Below are 18,706 nucleotides of genomic sequence, written 5' to 3'. Positions count from 1 at the left end.
GAAATGGCTTGATGATGGAAACGATGCATCGCTACAGTCAGGTACACATGTACACAGCCGTGTGTGAATGTATGAAGTGGTCGACTCGGCTGCTATTCACATTCATTACCGTGGCATCAAACCTAACAGCTAGCTAGCCTCAGATTCTGGATCAGTGAATTACATAGATGTGAGTAGTGAGCTGTCGAGCCACCATCCATGGTGCCTCTTGGCAAATACAATATGATCCCACTCTCGGAAATCTGGTCACAACACATGAGTCACGTCACTCTCACGCTCATGAAGTCATTCTGTGTGACCCTCTGTGCATTGAAGGGAAGCATCTGTTGCGTTTCTGCAGCTTTGCGGCCGACTCCCATGTGTATGTTTTTTAAATAGGTAGCCTGGCTTTTCTGACTTGTTACCGCAGCTTGGTGTTGCACATAGCACACCTCTCCCAAGCTCAACAAAGTCACAAGTGTACATGTCATAAACTGGCTTATCCCTGTTATAGTAGCTTTGGACATGCTGTTAATGTTTGTCTTTTGAAAGATGTCAGTGTGCATACTCTTGATGACTCTGTTAAATAATGTTCTTTAGGAATGCACTCCTGTTTCACTAAGACGAGATAAAAATTTAAGCTACTGCAGAAAACTAACAATTCTGCAAATTGTGGCTTTAGTAGGGCTTCATGGACACAACAATGAAATTGATTGAAATAGAAACGGGTCCATACAAGATGCAAATTACATTTTGCTGTACAGCTGAGCATAATTGATCATAATGATCAAAATATATGGTGAAAATCAAGATAATAAATCAACAGTGCTTTTTTTTTTGTTTTTTAAGCTATGGTTAAGCTAAAAACGGCAAAACAGCCCTGATAACATGAATAAATTTCAATTAGGAGAGACTTATTGCAAAATAATCTGTAAAGTCTGAGCAGAAAAACTTACAAAGAGCGTGTGTTTGGCATTCAGAGCCTCCAGTGACGTTGACATTTTATGGGGGTAGACACAGCCACAAGTTGTTAAAAAAAAAAGAAATAAATCTGGACAAAGGTGCCGGCACGGGAGTGAGGAACAAGGTTCGGGTGGAGGCGATGGTGAGCAGGGCTCCGATGAGCTCAGTGAAAGGACTCATAAACGCTGATGAAGCTGGAGGTGAGTGGGGTGGAGGAGCACTGACCGAAATGACAGCTGACAACACAGATTTGAAGTTTGATAGGAACGAGATGACGGGTCAGGGCAATTTGTTGAAATGAAGAGTGTGAACGTCCTCATTCGGCTGGCTGAACAGGAAAAGGGGAAAAAAAAAAAGCTGGAATCTGTTGGAATCTGTTAGAGTATCCTGTTTCTAGAGGCAGCATCATAACATGAGAGACCAGCTCATTTCCCTGACACCGGGACTAAAGCACCAGGGCTAAAACTGTCGCTTTTAAAGATCTGGCCGGAGTCGGAGGTTCTGCCTTCCAGCTGTCTGAGCTCCGTGGTCACGACAGGAGATGGGGCTCATCCCGGCGCCGCCGTGTGCGAGCTTTCGTCGGGCCACTTCGCAGCCCTCTGAGCGGAAACCAGACCACCACCACCACATGTTGTGAGGTCACGCTGCCACACAGACAGTGATGCACACGCGGTTGTGATTATGAGCCACAGCCAGACTCTCAAAGAAACGCAAACACACGTGTCAGCGCCACTTATCACAGGCCACAGTCTGATGAGGCGTGTCACCAGTCTGAGAGGAGCGGAGCCCCCTCTGAAAATGTGCTTGTATTTGACAGAGAAATGGTTAGCAGTTAGTAATCACTTTATCACATACAGTATAATGTCATTCAGCATCTGTGTGCTCATGAATATGTATGTATTTGTCTCTGTTTAGCTCCCAGTGGAAGGAAGGAAAAGGTGGTGGAAATAATGCATTTATTTATACGTCTTTTATGTTTATTTATGTGTGCTGTATATTAGCTGAGGACCGAAATGAATACACCATTGCAGTCTGTCACAACACCTTGAGAGGGTTTTCCCTAAGTCTTGTATCTCACTGAGTTATTATTTTTGTTCCAACCGGTGGATACACGTGAACCCAGAGAGGGAAAAGCTGTAGTTACAATGACATAATCAACCAGCGCACGTCAAATATCCGCTTCCCGTTTCCCCCCTCGCTGCACTTTCACTCGTTGCTCAAGTTCAAATAGAATGGAAATTGGTGCATTCTCGTAATATATTGAGAAAACAAGCCCTGCAGTGGGCTTTGATTGTCGCAGTGTGTGCAGAACAGCAGTCAAAACCTGATGTAATTAGTTTCTCTTTTTACCTGTGGCCTACCTGCAGTTTATTTCTTCCCACATAAGCTAGATGTAAGTAATTTCGAGACCAAGGTAAATTGCTTTCAAGTGGAAGAAGTATCTTAATGCACAAAAATAGACCGCCGTAGTTTTCTTCTATAACAGAGCTTTATTGTCATTATTAGCCACGACCGTTAATCTTAACAGCATCATTATATTTCAATTTGGAGTTTTTTTTGTCTGTTTTTCAAGCTTTTTGCTGAGAAGCTTTGACCAAAAACACGGTCAAAAGCAATGAGAGTAAACCAGTACAACAAATCCAAAAACATTGGGACACAAAAAAAAAAAGACATGAGGGGCACTTCAGAGTTAAGCGATAATTCTCTACGTGCTCCTTACTATTATCAACCCTCTCCAAACAAGAGGTGGTCAGTACATAAACAGTCATTATTCAAGAGCAACAACAGAAAGCAGCTGGTCTGTACCTCTACTTGGATCATTCCAGGGCATTTCTAAGAGAGTTTTGCTGGACTTTTCAGACTTATACCATAAGGCTTATAAATATATATATATATATATATTTAAACAGAGCCCTGCGATAGGCTGGCGACTTGTCCAGGGTGTACCCCGCCTCTCTCGCCCGGTGCCAGCTCGGATAGGCTCCAGCAACCCCCGCGACCCTAGTGCAGGATTAAGCGGTATGGAAGAGGAGATGAGATGAGATATATTTAAATAGGGCTCTTTAAATAAAGCTGTATTAAGGAGTAATGGAAAGGTCCTGAGCATGACGTTGCTCTCTGGTGGACAAACAGTGTTATTGATATGGTGTTTCTGAATTAGTTCAGCCATATCTTTAGATCTTAGTCTTGGCAACTTTGACATATGCACCAATGTCCTGCACCTTTTCGACTGCCTCACATCTGTGTAAGTAGAATTATACCTCAGACTCTGTTAGAGGAAGAAGAAGTGGTTCTCAAGTTACCGTAGACTGAACTTAATACACCGTATACTGATGTCTGGTGTTTGAAATAAGATTCTAACCCAATGACATAAATATAGTATAAAGTACTCTGTGATTCTTTTATTGTAATGGAGTTCTTAAACCGTATAAAACTGTGGAAGTTACCACTTTGTTTTGATGGACTGCAAGACTCATCCTTCTCTCTTCATTTACTACACAAACAACCTCTCTCCATTTCTCTGCGCATGCAGCGTATTTGTCTGTTGTTTGTCTTGCTGCGACACCAGAATTGGTTCTAAATTGGCTTCTCCCTCATATATTATAAGCTGTGACTTTCACGCGGGGCCTGTTTTGCCTTTGCATTGGATTCTGCTGTCAGGATTATTTCCAGCATCGTCCCGCAGTCGTTCACCTTCTCACCTAGAAAAGAGGGCTTCAGTGTGATATTTGCACCCAGCCTTTTTTTTTTTTTTTAAACGGCCTTTGAGCACGCGCCAAACTCTATTTCAGTGTAAGTGTCCTGGAACTCTTAGCGAACCCAGCTACTATGTCATCCTGTCAACACTTTGTGCTTTACTACAGAAATTATTCTGTGTCAAACAATGTGTGTCTGCATGCGCAGGTGAGACGGAAATTGAAAAAGGTGAGAAAAGAGGACGAAGAAAACAAAAAACTCGTGCTGAGGTTATCAGAGTTGATGAGGACTGGGCAGAAGCAGAATATAAAATGGGTACAAAGATAATAATGTGGACTGGCAGCCAGGGACACAGAGAGTTGCGAAGCAGCTGTTTTTCATCATGTCTTTCGTGGCTTCAAACCGGCGCTTTCATTTAGACGCCAACTACTGTATTTGTGGCAGCATAAGGGGTTGCAGCGTGACGGCAAGACTTCACTCTGCATCAGCCTCCTGGCTTTTCTTCATCTGTAACGGATCTGAGCGATCGTCTTGAATTAGTCAAAGAAACAGGAGGTGGCAGTGAAACTGGAGAATCTGTACGTCTGCCTGTGTGTGTGTGTGTGTGTGTGTGTGTGTTTGTATGCGAGACGAGCAAAAAACTGTGTGTGTACTGATGGCTAAAACAGTTAAGCCAATTAATTCACAGCTCTCTATCCATCATCCGTTGTCTCTAATGGCTCATCCTCAGAGGGTCATGGGGGCCCTGGACAGTGTGTTGCCAGTGTATCACAGGGCTTACACACAGAGACAGACAACCATTCACACTCACACCTACAGACAATTTAGAATAAACAACTAATCTAACATGCATGGGTTGTGGGAGGAAACCAGAGAAAATCCACACAGGCACAGGGAGAAAGTGCAAACTCGGCATAGAAAGGCCCCTCTGTGTTTTTTTTCTTCAAAGGCCATTAGTAAACTGGATAACTGAGCTGAAAATAATCTTTCCTTACAGTGTAACATGAATCGATCTGACTCTCTGCTCACCTTAGAACATTAACAGTCTTACAGTCTCTAATCCCTTATGAGCCATAAAGTCTAAATCCCACCAGACAATATCCATTAGTGAGCAACTGAATGGTCGCAAATTCAAGGGCATGAAGACATGTTTCATGTTTGGCAAATGTACTGTTTGATTGTTAGCTGAATACATGAACTGTCATGATGTGACATGCTGGGGTATCCTGCGCTTGACGTGAGGAAATGGTCCAATATATTTCCAGCAGAGGACAGTTTTTCCCCTTATTTTAAATTTTTTTTTTCCAGAGGAAAACCTTGCAGCCATCACATAATCGGAAATTCCTGCTGTAATGTGTCTTTTTTTTATACAGGAGTGTTGCCCTAGGGAAATATTTGGTCCTGTCAAGGCTGAAGGAGAGCAGGAAAAATGACAGGGAGATGGAGCGATGAGGAGATATGGAAACGATGGAGTCCGCGATAGGAAGCTCATTATTCTGTGCCTATATTTGGCTCTCCATATCTTTCTCTCATATTCCAACACTTAGACTGGAGACATCCTTGTGTAGGCCTACATCCTACTGAAATCTGTCGCCTGTATGCTTGTCTGTGTGTGTGTGTGTGCGCGCGCGCCTCCTCTGTACTTCTGTGGTTGTCATGGCAACATTAGATCGTCTGGCATATAAGGGTGTTTTCAGTGGGGTTGATGTATAATAAGCCGTGGCCTTTTTGTTTTCAGAAGGAGATATTCATCAGTTTGACCTTTTGCCCTCACCGGATCAGCGGTGTGAATGTCTGAGGCTCTCTCAGAGTTCTGCTCGGTGCTGTTGTCTTTGCGGCTCTCCTCTCATCACAGTGAGGTCTGCCTTCATTTGACTTGCCGACACAAAAGTAAACTATGACTCGGAGCTTTAAGTGTTTGAATGTTTACCGACGCTCTCCCGCGGGAGAGAGCCCCTTGCTTGCACACAGTCAACAAATGCCTCATAATCCAAAAAATAATATATTAGAATCTCTTAAAATCTGGACTATTTATTCCGGATAAATCTTATTAACTTCAGGTTTTATTGACCTATTTATTAATTGCATACCGACTGACGAGATGACGAGAAGACGTGATACCACTCTGTGATAGCAGCTCTTACTTTACTAATACTTTACTACTGTTTCCTCGAACACAAGCAGTCAGACAGGTTTTAAATAAGAACTGCTGAATATTTTTTTTACTGTCTGGATGTGATGCTTGTCCTGTACTTGAACTGCTTCACTTCTCATATATACTCATATATAGTTTTCCTGGAAGCATTACGCATCATATTGGTTTGAAAGTAACTGTAAAGGTAAGAGAATGACGCACTGAGTACTGAGTGCTGGAGAGGTAAATAGAGATGGACAGATAGAGGGACAGAGAGTAAGACCTGTGGAGAGTTTCTTATCTCGGAGTAAAGGAGCGCTTCCTGGCTGACGTCTTTGAGGTGTTGCTTCGATATATTCACATAGTCGCCCTTGCACCATTCCTGCAGCATAGCGCCCCCACAGCATGATGCCGTCACCCTCATGCCTCATGATTTGGATGAATAATCACAGTTGGACATTTTTACAACTAAGTGCATACTCATCTCAGACGTGAGCAATCAGATGCACCGTTCAAATGGATATTGTTAAATCAGGAACACTTCAGATTAAAATGAATGTTTACATTTAAAGTGATTGGATTCTGAAAGTTAAAGATAATATCTGTCATATCATGCTTTTGGTTTGAATGCAAAAGAGTGGGACAGACGCTGAATGAGTCACAAAGTGACAAAGAGTGAGAGGTGAAGATGGAGACAGAGAGACGAGACAATGAGTGACACCTGCAGAGAGCTGCTAATCTCAAAGTAAAGGGGATTATTGCAGCAGCCTGGTGCTCTCTCCCCGGCAGCCTGCAGGGAGTGGAGCTGCTGTAAATTGCTGCGGCTTGAGAAAATGCTGTTGTGTTGTCCAGGAGGACTCGACCTGATATCAGGCAGCTTTGCTCTTTAACCGGTCTGTCATCACCCACTGTTTTGAATGTGTCACTATGTGTAAGCATTCATTACATTCAGTAGCTTGCCAGAGAGCTCTTAAGGTGGTGAAGCAAAGTCTGTATGATGTGTATTTGCTGGGATACACATCTGCTCTGCTCTGAAGGAAATTTAATGGAGTATTCATAAAGTTCCCTTAATCACAGGTATTTTTTGAAAACATTGCATTACCTCTCAAGTGTCCTCTGTCATTGGAGAGAAATAGCAAATGTATAAAGCCTTAGAAATCACTGCTATGATTTAAACCTGCCTCCCGGTGTGATCGTGAACAATTGCCGTCAGTCTGTAGTTGTTGAGTAAAGGGACCTCTCTGGGTGTTGGCAGCGTGTTGTCACACTGTATACTAACAGAACAGAGGTCTACACGTCACCCTTTGTAACAAGGTTAATATCATATTTTGTAAATGTCTGTCTTTGCTCAGTGTGACGTGTCGTAAATGGAAAATGTGAAAGTAGGGATTTGATGGAAATGTTCATTGCTGCTCTGAGCCATTTTATCACCGAAAGAAATGTAGTTTCTGAATGCGATGAATGAAAGGGTAGTAAAGCAAATGTTGGGTGTTTTGTAATACAGAGGAGCGCGTATGAGTCTCAAATTGCTGAGCGTATCATCTGTGCGTCTGATTTATTGATGGCTGTTGGCAGCATAGATCACATATTTGGCTGACCTTTCACCTCTGACCCTGGCCTCCACACTTCCAAGTTGGATAAAGACGTGGCGATGTAGACACTGGGTGAGGTGCACTGTGAGCTGGATCTCTGCAGGATTTAGAAAGTTCGCTGTGCAATAGCTGTGGACTCCCTGCACCTATTGTTCTCAAATTAATGAATAAATGAAAAACAATTAACTCTTTTCCCAGATGGTAACTGCAGATTTTGTCACACAGAAGTACCTTTCCAAAGCTTGACATGAAATGAACTGCCTTGAAAAAACAAATAAAAGTACCTTTCCCCTGTTTATCTGCTCGGTAGCTGTGTCTGTATTTGTCAAGATAATGTATCAGTGTCTCCATAGATGACCTCTATCTCAGTTTTTTTTTTTTTTTTATCAGATTTGTCTACATGACCTGGTTTCTTGTTTTCGAAACAACGGTTGATTCCTAAGAAAAATGGCGAGTGCAAATATTTCACTCCGATTTCACAATAATCATATCTGTGTGCAACTAGAAGGCAGCGAGGTGCTGTGAGGTGCACACTAACCGATGTGTGTTGACTACTGCGATACTGCATTGCTGGAGCCATGTGTCTGTGTTATTAGTTAGAAGTTAAAAGAAAGTCGAGAATACCGTCAAAAAACAGGTGAGAGTTTACCTTGGTGAGACAGCAGTTTGATGTTTTAGACACAACTCTACCTTTATTTAAACTGTGAAGGACAGTAATGTTCAGAGCAACCTGAGCCCATGCTGATGTATAATGCAGCCTTTAGGTGACGTGTGTTACTTCCGACCAGTAAAAGAGATTTATTGATATTACTAATACCAATTGGTTTACTGATTACCAAGTACACATTTTATCTTTTGTTCCTCTGATATCATATCTGGACATTGTGGCCCTTTCACACATTGTTCATGTCAGACACATTCCCATTAGAAATAGACTTTAATGATCCACAAGTAAAATGAATTGATCGTAGTAGCTTAATTGTCACAAAAAGAAGAGCTGTTATACGGCCGGATAGAATATGGAATAAAAGAAGTTTAGGTGAGACGTGACGTCTGGATAGAGCATGCAGGAGGCAGGACATGGTGCTGACCTTTACTCCTCTCATCTTCTCTCCTGCAGTTTTGAATATATCACTTAGCTATTGATTTTTTTTTTATCCCTCCGGTTTTGCCCCAGACTCATGATGGAATCAACACACTTGCCTCGTCGCTGTGAATTCTCAGTACAACACCTGCTGCGTTATTCACACGCGGCCTCAGATGGACATTACACCGACTTTGTAGCAGGCAGCCTCCTGAATTTAAATGTGTGTAACGTCTCGGCCGACTCGTTCAGACGGGCCTGTTCTAAACGACTCCTCTGGGTGCTGTCTTAAAAGAGTTCAGGGTTGCAGTGCATGTGCGTGTTTTGTTGAACACTGTGTTTAAGCATAATGTTACCCCCAAACCTCAGCTGCCAGTGTCCGCGCTGATCTGTATCTGCAGTGTAATCAGAGGACTGTCTTGAATCTGTTGGGATTCGCCGCACATGCTGTCCACAGCCATTTAATTGAAGGATTTGGCCTTTATGAGACATTTAATTGACAAATGATACAGGGCTGTCGTTAGAGTCTGCGATCAGATATTGAATTTTTGTGCCTTTTCTCGCTCTCCGCGCGAGGGGAAACAGCCGCCTATCACAAACCAATCTTCGCGTGCTACGTATGTGCATATGTTAATGATTTAGGGCCTCTGAGGGACACTGAGGGGAGGACTTGGCACGTGGCAATGAGGGGTCAGCCGTGACAGACGCAGACGAGCAGCTGTTAAAGGAAAGGAAGGAGGGAGGGAGCGCACGGGGGAGGAATAGGGGAGAGTATAAAAAGAGGAGTGGCAAGGGAGGTGCCGGATTGATGAATGGCTGAGCAGAGATGGAGACTTGGAGCACACAAAGGGGTTAAAATGAAGGGCTGGAAGAAGGGAGTGGATGGCAGAGAAGAGAAAGAGGGAGATACATAAATTTAAGATTTAAAACATCTTTTTCATAGTTTTGGGGTTTCATACACATTAGGCCGTCAATTATATAGTCGGAAAGAGATATTTTAAGTGCGCTGGATATATTTATAAATGCTCATCTGGTGTAAACAGGAAATGCAGACGTATGATTGCCCTGTAATCTTGGCCCTCTTACTGCCACGTGAAATACTTTACACTTTTTCCTGATGTTAATTTTTCAGACATTGCAATAGCAAGCAATCCTCCAGGCACTTTGAAATGCAGCCTGTAAAAATTCCATTTTATGTTGGCTACAGAAGCTGAATAAGAGCATAAACTACAATCATTAACAAAACAACCTGACATGCCCTTGGACAGAGCGAGCTGCGAAGGACAGACAGAGTCGCCGGCAGAGACAGCGCGGCTAAAGAGCCTGAAAGAGAGACTGCTGCTGCTTGAGTGCTGCACACAGCGAGACTGCGACTCATTAAGTGAGCTTTTCTATGGTGAAACAAGACATGGAAAGGTTGTGTTTTAATGGAGAGAGGGGGAGAGACGGAGAAGGGGAGCGAAAGCAGCAGATCGCTGTCTCTGCCTCCCGCTGCCTCCATTTACCATCATTGATTGTGTAGCCGGGCTGAATTAATGCCTACCTGCTGTACTCAGACGCTCGGGCATCTGTATTGATGTGCGGAAGAGGGGAAGGAGTGGAGCGCCGGTGTATCTCAGTGGCGCTTTCTTCTGTGTTCGCAGTATGACAGTTGAATGTTGGCGCTCTCCTGCTTCTGGTCCTAATAAATGTCCTCAGAGGCAGAGAAAGATACGCACCAACCTCTGAGATGGGAGCAACATGCCACATATTGCACCTTTTAAACAGCTCTAGGAAAGTTTAAATTTTAGTAGGGCGGTTTCAGTCTGGAGACGCCCTGTTCAGAGTTCATTAGGCCAGTGAAATAATTTAAGGCCTGTTCTGATCTGACCAGCTTTAGGTACGTGCGTTCTTGCCTGGCATGAACTTGGGTCTCCAGATCCGATCTCAGTTTTGCGCTCTGTATGCAAATAAACCCAGACATCATCTGAGGCACAGCTGCTGTCGCTGATGGATCTCTGCCGCTGCTCCTGAACCGAGCACAGCGCTGTTTTTATGTGTGCGGGTCACGACTTGGTCACACACATTAAGTTTCTATTTATTGATCTTCGTGATCTGACGCTGTAATCTCTGGTAACAAAGGTAAATAAAGACATCGGTAATGAGGGAAATACATACACTATCCACACATCACCAGCTACAATGGCAGGGTAGTTTAAATTTTATTTCTAGTGAACAAACATCTCTTGCTGTGTTTTTATCCTTTTCAGGCAATTATTTCTAATAGTGGTTGTGTGTGTGTTTTTTTTTTATCTGAATAAATGATGCAAAGCTCTGCTGACTCACACAGACCACCTTCAAACCTGGTCAGAGATCAGATCTCTCAAAAGCGATCTCATAATAATGGGAATAATTGGATGCTGTTCCCTTAACGCCGTTTCCTTCAAGCAACATTCAATAAATAAATCTTTAGAAGCTCCTTTAGCCCTGTACAACACAAACTATACATGAGAGTTTATAGTTACTAACTTGGGCTCCCAGCGGAGCGTAGGCCATTGATAGTGTGGTTTATACGCTGCTCTGTTGCTTGATTTCTTGTGCATATTTAAATCCACGCGTGCTGACAAAAGCTGATTGTTTGAGCACAAAATGAGCCAGTGCGTGCTCCGTCATTCCACTTTTATCATTGTCTCGCCCAACCTGGCCGCGCTGCCGTTGCTCTTTCTGTTGGCCATCTGTACACAGTCTACAATTTTCTTTCTTTCGCTCTTCTGCACTTTCGTCCCCTCCCTCTAACCGTCTTCACCCTTCACCCCCAGGCCTTCCCCTTTTTCTCTCATTTCCTATTTCCTTACTCCTGGTCCCCACTTCCACCCATCCACCCATCCGTCCATCCATCCATCCACCGTCCATCCCAGCTTTCTCCGTCACTCCCTCTCCCCTGGGCGATGTGGACAGTTGGATGGCTTTGTGTTTGACACGTGTGTTGGCAGGGCACACACACATGCACACACACTTCCAGTTTCTATTGTCAATAAGATGCTCAGCTGTGAGGCCCCTAGCCCTAATTCCCTGTGTGTAAGATGAGGATAGGGCCCCCATTGTCCTGCAGATTAGCTCCCACACACACACACACACACACACACACACATGTGTCCCCAGACCGCATGGGGTCCCTTAAGTGTTGATGTGCCCTGAGGCAGAAAATCAGGGGGCAATTTACGGCAGGGTCCAGTAGAGAAGATGGGGGATGAAACACAGATTGGAGCTTCAGCATGAAACTGTATCTTTGGTTCTTCATTAAGGGTGAGTCTGAAGTGAGTGAGTCTGAAGCCCTTTATTGTTAAAAAACAAAACAAAAAAACACTTTTTATTCTGGCAATCTACACAATGCTCTAAACGGAGACAGTAACGGAAATACAGCGAATTACAGGAAAAAAATAAACAGTATTAGACATCCTCTGGTTGATCCTGTTTCTTATAAGAGGATAAGTAGTATTTAAGTTATTAAACTCTTCTGTAGCTGAATAAAAAGATACTACATAAATCTTAAACACCTAATGTTACTCTATCAGCTGACATGCGTTCTCAAGAGGGATTTTGCATGAGGTGCGGTACTGCTGTGATGCCAAACAACACAATCAATTTCAGTGATCACTGATTTGAAGCAAATCCTCCAAAAACCAACACCTGGAAAAGCTTCTAATCCAGAGGAGTTAAGGGGCTGAGTTAGAGGGTCTGTATTTTATATGCAAATGAAAGTGTAAATTAGTAGCAGTGAAATAATGAAACAAACATTAACCCCGTCCTGTGGCACGCTGTCATTAAAGTGTGGCATCACCAGGTTGTGTCTCTTGGCCATATTATGAAAACATACAGTCGCCTTGCAGGACCTGGAGGGAACGACACTTAATTGGTTTTTGTGGACGAATTGTTTGATTTCTCCAGCATCCAGGATTAGAAAACAGGGGTGACAGGATTACAGCAATTAAGCAAATGAGAATTTCGCCTTATTTCATGTACAGACAACAGCCCGAAAGTAATTTACAAGCAAGGCGTCACTTTTTAAGTGTATCCCCATTTCCCAGAGAAAATTGCCAGAGACATATTTCCTCAAACCACAGCAGCGTGTCTTAACTGAAAAGCCCTTTGCCACATTTCTAACCTCCCTTCGAACCTGTGCGTGTTACCTTAATACTACAGTGAACGTTTATATTCAAAACCATTGACCTGCATCGGCCGGTGTCTGGACTAACGGCGTGTCAGGTAGTAGGCTGAGGTTTGTGTGTGCGCATGTGTGAGCTGTGTGTGTCCGTGTGAGTGTGGGTCAAAGTTGATGTGTCGTCTCACCCATAGGTCTGCTTCATGTGAGCCGTGGCCGCCAGCGTGTGTTTGCACAGATCTGCACGTTTCCTCTCAGTCTGAGTGAGGCCAGTGGATTGGCTCGGACACAGATATTCTTTGTGTGTGTCAGTCTGTGTGTGCTTCTGAACATTTGTGCGTAACAGCTTTGAACTTCAGTCAAAGACATGTGTATCTAGACTTTCTTTAATTCCCAAGTTAAATATAAATAAAAATTAAGACTGGCCAGTAGCCAGTTACCTTAGTTTAGTCCTACGACTGGAAATTACTAGTCTGGCTCTGTGAAATGACACGATTAACATAATGTCAAAGCTTATTAATTAACATAATACGTTTAAGCCAAATGACAACTTGTTTGTGCACTAATCTATTTATTGTCTTTGTTTCCTGCCAAATTGCAGAGACTCAAGAATTATTGCTCCCGCTGAAGAAACAGTCCAAAATACAGATTATAATTTTAATGTTGAATCTAACAAGCAGGTTCCCAGAAGCCAGTCAGCTACTGTGAGCTAACCACTGTAGTTTCATGTTTAATGGACAGGTATGAGAGTAGATCTCTTTCCAGAAAAACAAATCCGTAGTCCTGCAAAATGTCGTACTGTCCCTTTAAGAGTGTGATGTATGCTGTTGTATGTGTGTGGTAGATCATAATTAAATGCATCCTCATTGTTATGATCATCTATTGATTGTGGACGTCTGGGAACAAAAGACAGACGAGCCGTGATTTACGTTCCCACAGCGCTCCCTTTTACTGTATCTCATGTTTCCGTGTCTGGGCCGACGTGCGACGGGATGATATGGTAATGATATGGCGGCAGATGTGGAGTTGTCAGGAATCTGGTTCCCTGGTGGTCACAGAAGTCCTGGGAAAAGGAAGTTCATGCAGGAAGCGAGCTGGCTGCGGCGCAGCCCTCGCGACTGTAGACATGTCTCAACACTTGCGTCGATGTCAGTGAATGTGTGCGCGAGCGTTTGACTTTTTTTGGTAAATGTCACGTGATGTAGGTAGAGAAGAATCCGGGGGCTTCACGTAGGTGTGATTTCCTCTTTGTGGATGTGCTCATCCGAAAGCTCTCCGCGCTTCCCCGTCTCCGGCTGACTGATGTAGCTGCGGGAAGGAGCTGATAAATGAACTTAGTCATCACGTCACCTCAGAGCCAAGTTATGCAGTAATGTGCAGTTATGGGCAGACGTACAATGTGACGAACGGAAAGAACAGACAGCACGAAGAGCAACGGAGCAGAACAAAAAGGGAGCGGGCCATCACCCAGACAACACTGAGCACTGAATATGTTAATTGCAGACATTTGAAGAGGACGAAAAAAGCACTTTGTGCCCTCCAACAATAATGTAAACACTATGATGGCGGCTATTCTTTGTAATTATCTCTTGATTTTTGGACCTTTCTCCGCGTGTTCAGCCTTTTAATAGAGTGTTTTTCTTTTGTGGTATTTTGATATTTGTTAACTGTGGTTCACATGACTGGCCATTTTTACCTCAACGCCTCAAATATGCACATGCTCCACTCATGCAGACTATGTGGCACGTGTAGGGTGTTGGTGTGTGACTCTAGCCAATGGGGGGGGGGGTTGGCTCTGTGTGAGCTCTTTGTAAGAAGGGGGGAGTCAGAAAGGGGAGAGTGGGAGGTGAACCGGGTGTTTCTCTCAGCTGCCTCCTGGTCTGGTTGCTGTTGGTAACTTTGCTTGATGAGATCAGAGGGGATCGGCTTTCAGGCCTTCGCGGCTCTCTCCCTCTCACTCTCTCTGCGGCTCCCTCTCCCTTCCTCCTTCCCTCCCTCCCTCCCTCCCTCTCTCTCCCCCGAAGTGGAACTGAAACTGGAGTGGGGCTGAAAAGTCTGTTCAGAGCTGCTGGTTGTCACAGGAGAACGTCGTGACGGCGCTTCCTTGGAAACACTCGGAGTCGGAGCACAAGTGAGTTGGTGGAAGGTGGGTGGGTGAGGAGGAAGTGATAGCCTCAGGAGAGGTAAGCTCTAGGGAGCGAAAAGAGGGAGGGGACAAGGGAGGGAGCGAGGGAGGAGGAGGGAGAGGAGGTGGACAGCTCAGTAAGGAAAGAGGGAGTCTCTCTCTGTCTGTCTCATTCAGACTTGCCGGCTACTGGTCTCCTCTGCCTCCGGTCTTCTCGGGTTCTCTCACTGTCGCCGGCTGCCTGGAGGAGTTCAGCTGTTTGTTTGTTTGTGTTTTTATTTTAGTTTTTTTTTGGGGGGGTTGCCTCTCGGATTTGAACATGGACTCGGGCTGAACGTGCGGTGACAAGTGAGAAGAGTCGCGTGAGATCCCGTGTGAGCAGCTTGATCTGACGCGTGTACTACAAGGTGTAGCGAACATTTCACTTAAAGAGATTGTTGCTATTTCTGGTGTGTGTGTGTGTGTGTGTGTATTTGCGGAGGAAATGGAGTAGCCCTACAGCTGTATGGGATGGCACTGGTCTTTGTGACAGTGATGTACAAGGTGTGCCTGAGGGTGAAAAGTAGCTGCATGTATGATTTGTCTTGTCTTTATGTTTACATTAGCCAAGACCTGTCTATGCACTGTCTACGCACTACTGCTTCTACTGCCTCTACTGCCCTGCCTCTAGTGCTGTTGTTCACCTTTTGATGATACACAACATTTTTTCTTCTTTGGCTGCTACCTTCCACTGAGCCTCTCCTCCTCCTCCCCCTCTCTTTCTCCCCCTACTTGCTCATCTTCTGTCGCCTTTAATTTTCCTAATGGTCTCAAGGCCTCGCCTGACCAGCTGGGATACCCCTGTGTGTGTGTGTGTGTGTGTGTGTGTGTGTGTGTGTGTGTGTGTGTGTCTGCTTTTGTTCAGTACGGATAGTTGGGAGTCCTAGGATAAGCTACCCATGGATCCCCCCCCCTCCTCCTCCCCGCTCGCATACAATAATAGGATAGACCCTGCTTTCTATTTTTAAACACGCCGTTTGTCTATATGTCACAAACACCTCTAATCTGACTGCCTGATCCTCTCCGTCTGCAGTAGCTTCTCTCACAGCGTCGTGTTTAGTCTTCGGATCGGGGTGGGAGGGCGCATTTGTGTGGTCCATCCTGGGACAGAGAGATAGCAGCTCTCCTCTCTGACTTTATCCTTTTGTTTTGTCAGCTGCTGACCTCTGTTTCTCTCTCTCCGTCTCCTCCATTGTCAGTGTTCCCTTTCGCTCTCTTTATTCCAGTCGGATCCATACAGCGCTCCTCCGTCACAGGCTCCTTTCAGCTCGTACCTCCGTTTGGTCAGCCTCACTCTTTTAGCAGCTGCCTTTTAATTTTCTTCTCCCTCTGAATATTAATTTTCTGACTTTCCTTGACTGCAATGTGAGAACGGCGGGGAGTTTTTTTTTAGTGTCGCGCTGTTTGTGTGCGACCGAGTGTGCGCGCAGGCTTGTGTGAACGTACTTCTCCCAGTCAAATGTCCTGGCACGGCTCCATGTGTTCCACTTTGCACTGAACAATTCTGGTTAACACCGTGGGGAGGGGAGATAGACAAAAATGCTCCAGTCATAAAATGTGTCTGTCAGTGTGTTTCCATTACTTGAAGATTAGCAGTAAGCACTTGGTTCCTTGCTTCCCGAGTCCAAATCTCTGATGTAGTGTGCGGTGATATAAAGCTTATGGAAACCTTGGTGTGTTGGTCCAACATTTTTGTCTGCACCGAACTACTGAATGAATTTACATGGTATGTTGTTTGGACGCTCATGTTCATCATCATCATGTTAATATTTAAATTTGTCCGTTGTTTAACTTATTACTGCCAGAGCAATGTGGAAAAATTAGCTGCCATCCGTCAGTAGGTTGAGCAGTGCTTAAATGAAGGCTCAGAATAGTTTCTTTTGTTTTCAACTTCAGCAAAAAAAAAAAAAAAAATCTACCAGTTTATAATTAATAAACTGAGTTTACCTCTAAGCACTGCGATGTCTTGCAGGTGTGTAAAACCAACCTTGAAACCAAATTTGTGCCACAAGGGGTGTTTTAGACGTCTTTTAGACGAGTGTTTTAGACGTCTTTTATACGAGTTTTTTTTTTTTTTTTTTAATCCTTGGCTTATGTTTGGATCGTGTGGGTGTGACGTGTTTCATCAAACTTATGCAAGTGGTTTGTATGTTAAAAGAGTGAAGCAGCAAGGGTGCGTCACATCCAGGCAGACTTTGATTCGGTTTCATTACTTGCTGGGGTTGTGAATCTGCCACCTGAATGTACCACTGTAGGGAGCTTTATTGATGGCATCGCCAAGGCCTTCTGCGTTCATACATACGTGTGTGTGTATCTATATGTGTGAGAAAGATGAATAGACTTCGCATAGCTGTCGAAAGGAGTGCTCAGTCATTGTAGCACTAATGGTCTCCCCTTAGGGCGACATGGATTTTATGGAGTAATGTCAGAAAAGTGTAAGAACTTACCAGACGGTCTGTGAGTGCGCGTTTGAGTTCATACATCTTCTGTATTTCCACCTTCATGAATGCACTTTTGTTTGTGTTGTATTTTTTTTTTTTAGGCGACAGTTCAGTTTCAGTTCCCACCAGCAATTCAGTTCAGCATTTAAGAGAACGAGTGAGGGAGTTTTAGAAGAGAAGGGATTTTTGTTGTTTCGGGAGAAGTGCAGATTAACGTGAACGTAGGAGGAAGATGTGGGAGAGAGCGCGATGGTGACGACGACTGGAGTTAATTTGCAAAGAATTCCGGCAAAGATGGAAGAAAGGAGGCGGTGGGATGTAGAAATTCTTTAAAAATGAATGCGTCAGTGAAATTTCACCAAAGTCGACCATCAACTCTCACAGCACATACATGAATTCATCTCTGTGAGGGGTTTGTGACTGACAGCTCGCGTCTGTGCTAGCGTGCAGCTACGTGTGAATTTGCCTGGGTCTTGTGTTTTGCAGAGTGTGCTTTCTGCAGCTGAGTGCATTGATTGCACTTTTACCTGGCATTTTGGCCTGTAGCATTGCATGGTGTCTTACAGTGTCATTCACAGACAGTGGGTTAGTAGGGAAAGAAAGTTAAGCAAGAATAAGAAAAAAAAAAGTGGAAAAGTTGATAAATGTATGAATGGCAAAGAGAAAAAAACACAAATATGGACTGTCCCCTACAACTGCCTAATAAGTCCACCGATGTCTTTATGAGAACGCTGCTTCTTCTCATCAGCTGGAAGATAAGTATAAAGTCCCAGTCTGGAGTCTGTATTTTTCTTGTTAGGAGGCAGACGGTACAGTTTATGTCTCACTCTGGCGTTTTCATCCACACTGGGATTCCTTTAGTAGGAATGAATGCTGCCAATGAAGAGAGGGTGGTAGTTTGTTTGATATAGTGGGTACAGCTGTTGCCATGAAGAGATGCTGTATAATACAAATGTGCGCTTGTGTTTGTCTGTGTGCGTTTGTAAGCTCAGTTTTTGCGCACCGTTTTGCCCAGATGTCCTCCCGAGAGTGGAGAGTGGAAGAAGTGACCGCTTTGTGATTCATTCATGTCAGACGTCATAAGAGTTAGGCAGAGTAACTTTTAGCAGGACATTAAAAGTTCAGATGAGGTCGGAGTGGGTTTGAATCAGTTGCGCAACGGTAGTATTAAGTGATACGGCACTAGTTTTGACCTATGAAGAATTGTCTTTGACTTAAATGGCAAAACAAGAACACAGGGCTGAGTAAAACTACAATGTCTCCGTCATAATGAGACACATGAAATCAGTTTGGCCTTTGCCTGCTTTCAAGCTTCACCGTGTTTCATGATAAATGAAGTTGTGCTGCTCTCCGTAATGAATTTCAGGCTTCACCAACTTATCAGTTAGCGTCCATTTTTTAAATTAAAACATTGCTAATTCTGCTTTTCAGTCAAAAGTCACAACTAGACTGAGTTCATAAACCCCTGATAGATGTAGGGGATAAACATGTAGTTTTGCTCACTATTTCAA

General features: G+C 44.0%; 1 protein-coding gene across 3 annotated transcripts in view; it reads left to right on the top strand.

Moving 5' to 3' along the window:
* LOC125011207 (SPRY domain-containing SOCS box protein 4-like) overlaps positions 1-18,706 on the top strand; it is a 62,382-nt gene that overhangs the window by 8,040 nt on the left and 35,636 nt on the right. Inside the window, exon 1 of one of the 3 annotated variants that reach the window (XM_047590298.1) lies at positions 14,393-14,721. The exons of 1 other annotated variant lie outside the window; for it this stretch is intronic. The gene's annotated coding sequence lies outside the window, so the exon portion shown is untranslated. Of the gene's footprint in view, positions 1-14,392; positions 14,722-14,843; positions 15,123-18,706 lie in introns of those variants that run through there. One more of the 3 variants, XM_047590296.1, reaches the window with a different exon arrangement.

The sequence above is a fragment of the Mugil cephalus genome, chromosome 7 (assembly GCF_022458985.1).
Source record: "Mugil cephalus isolate CIBA_MC_2020 chromosome 7, CIBA_Mcephalus_1.1, whole genome shotgun sequence".
Classification (NCBI taxonomy): Eukaryota; Metazoa; Chordata; class Actinopteri; order Mugiliformes; family Mugilidae; genus Mugil; species Mugil cephalus.
The sequence above is the reverse complement of the archived record's forward strand: the minus strand, read 5'-3'. Positions and strand labels throughout refer to the sequence as shown.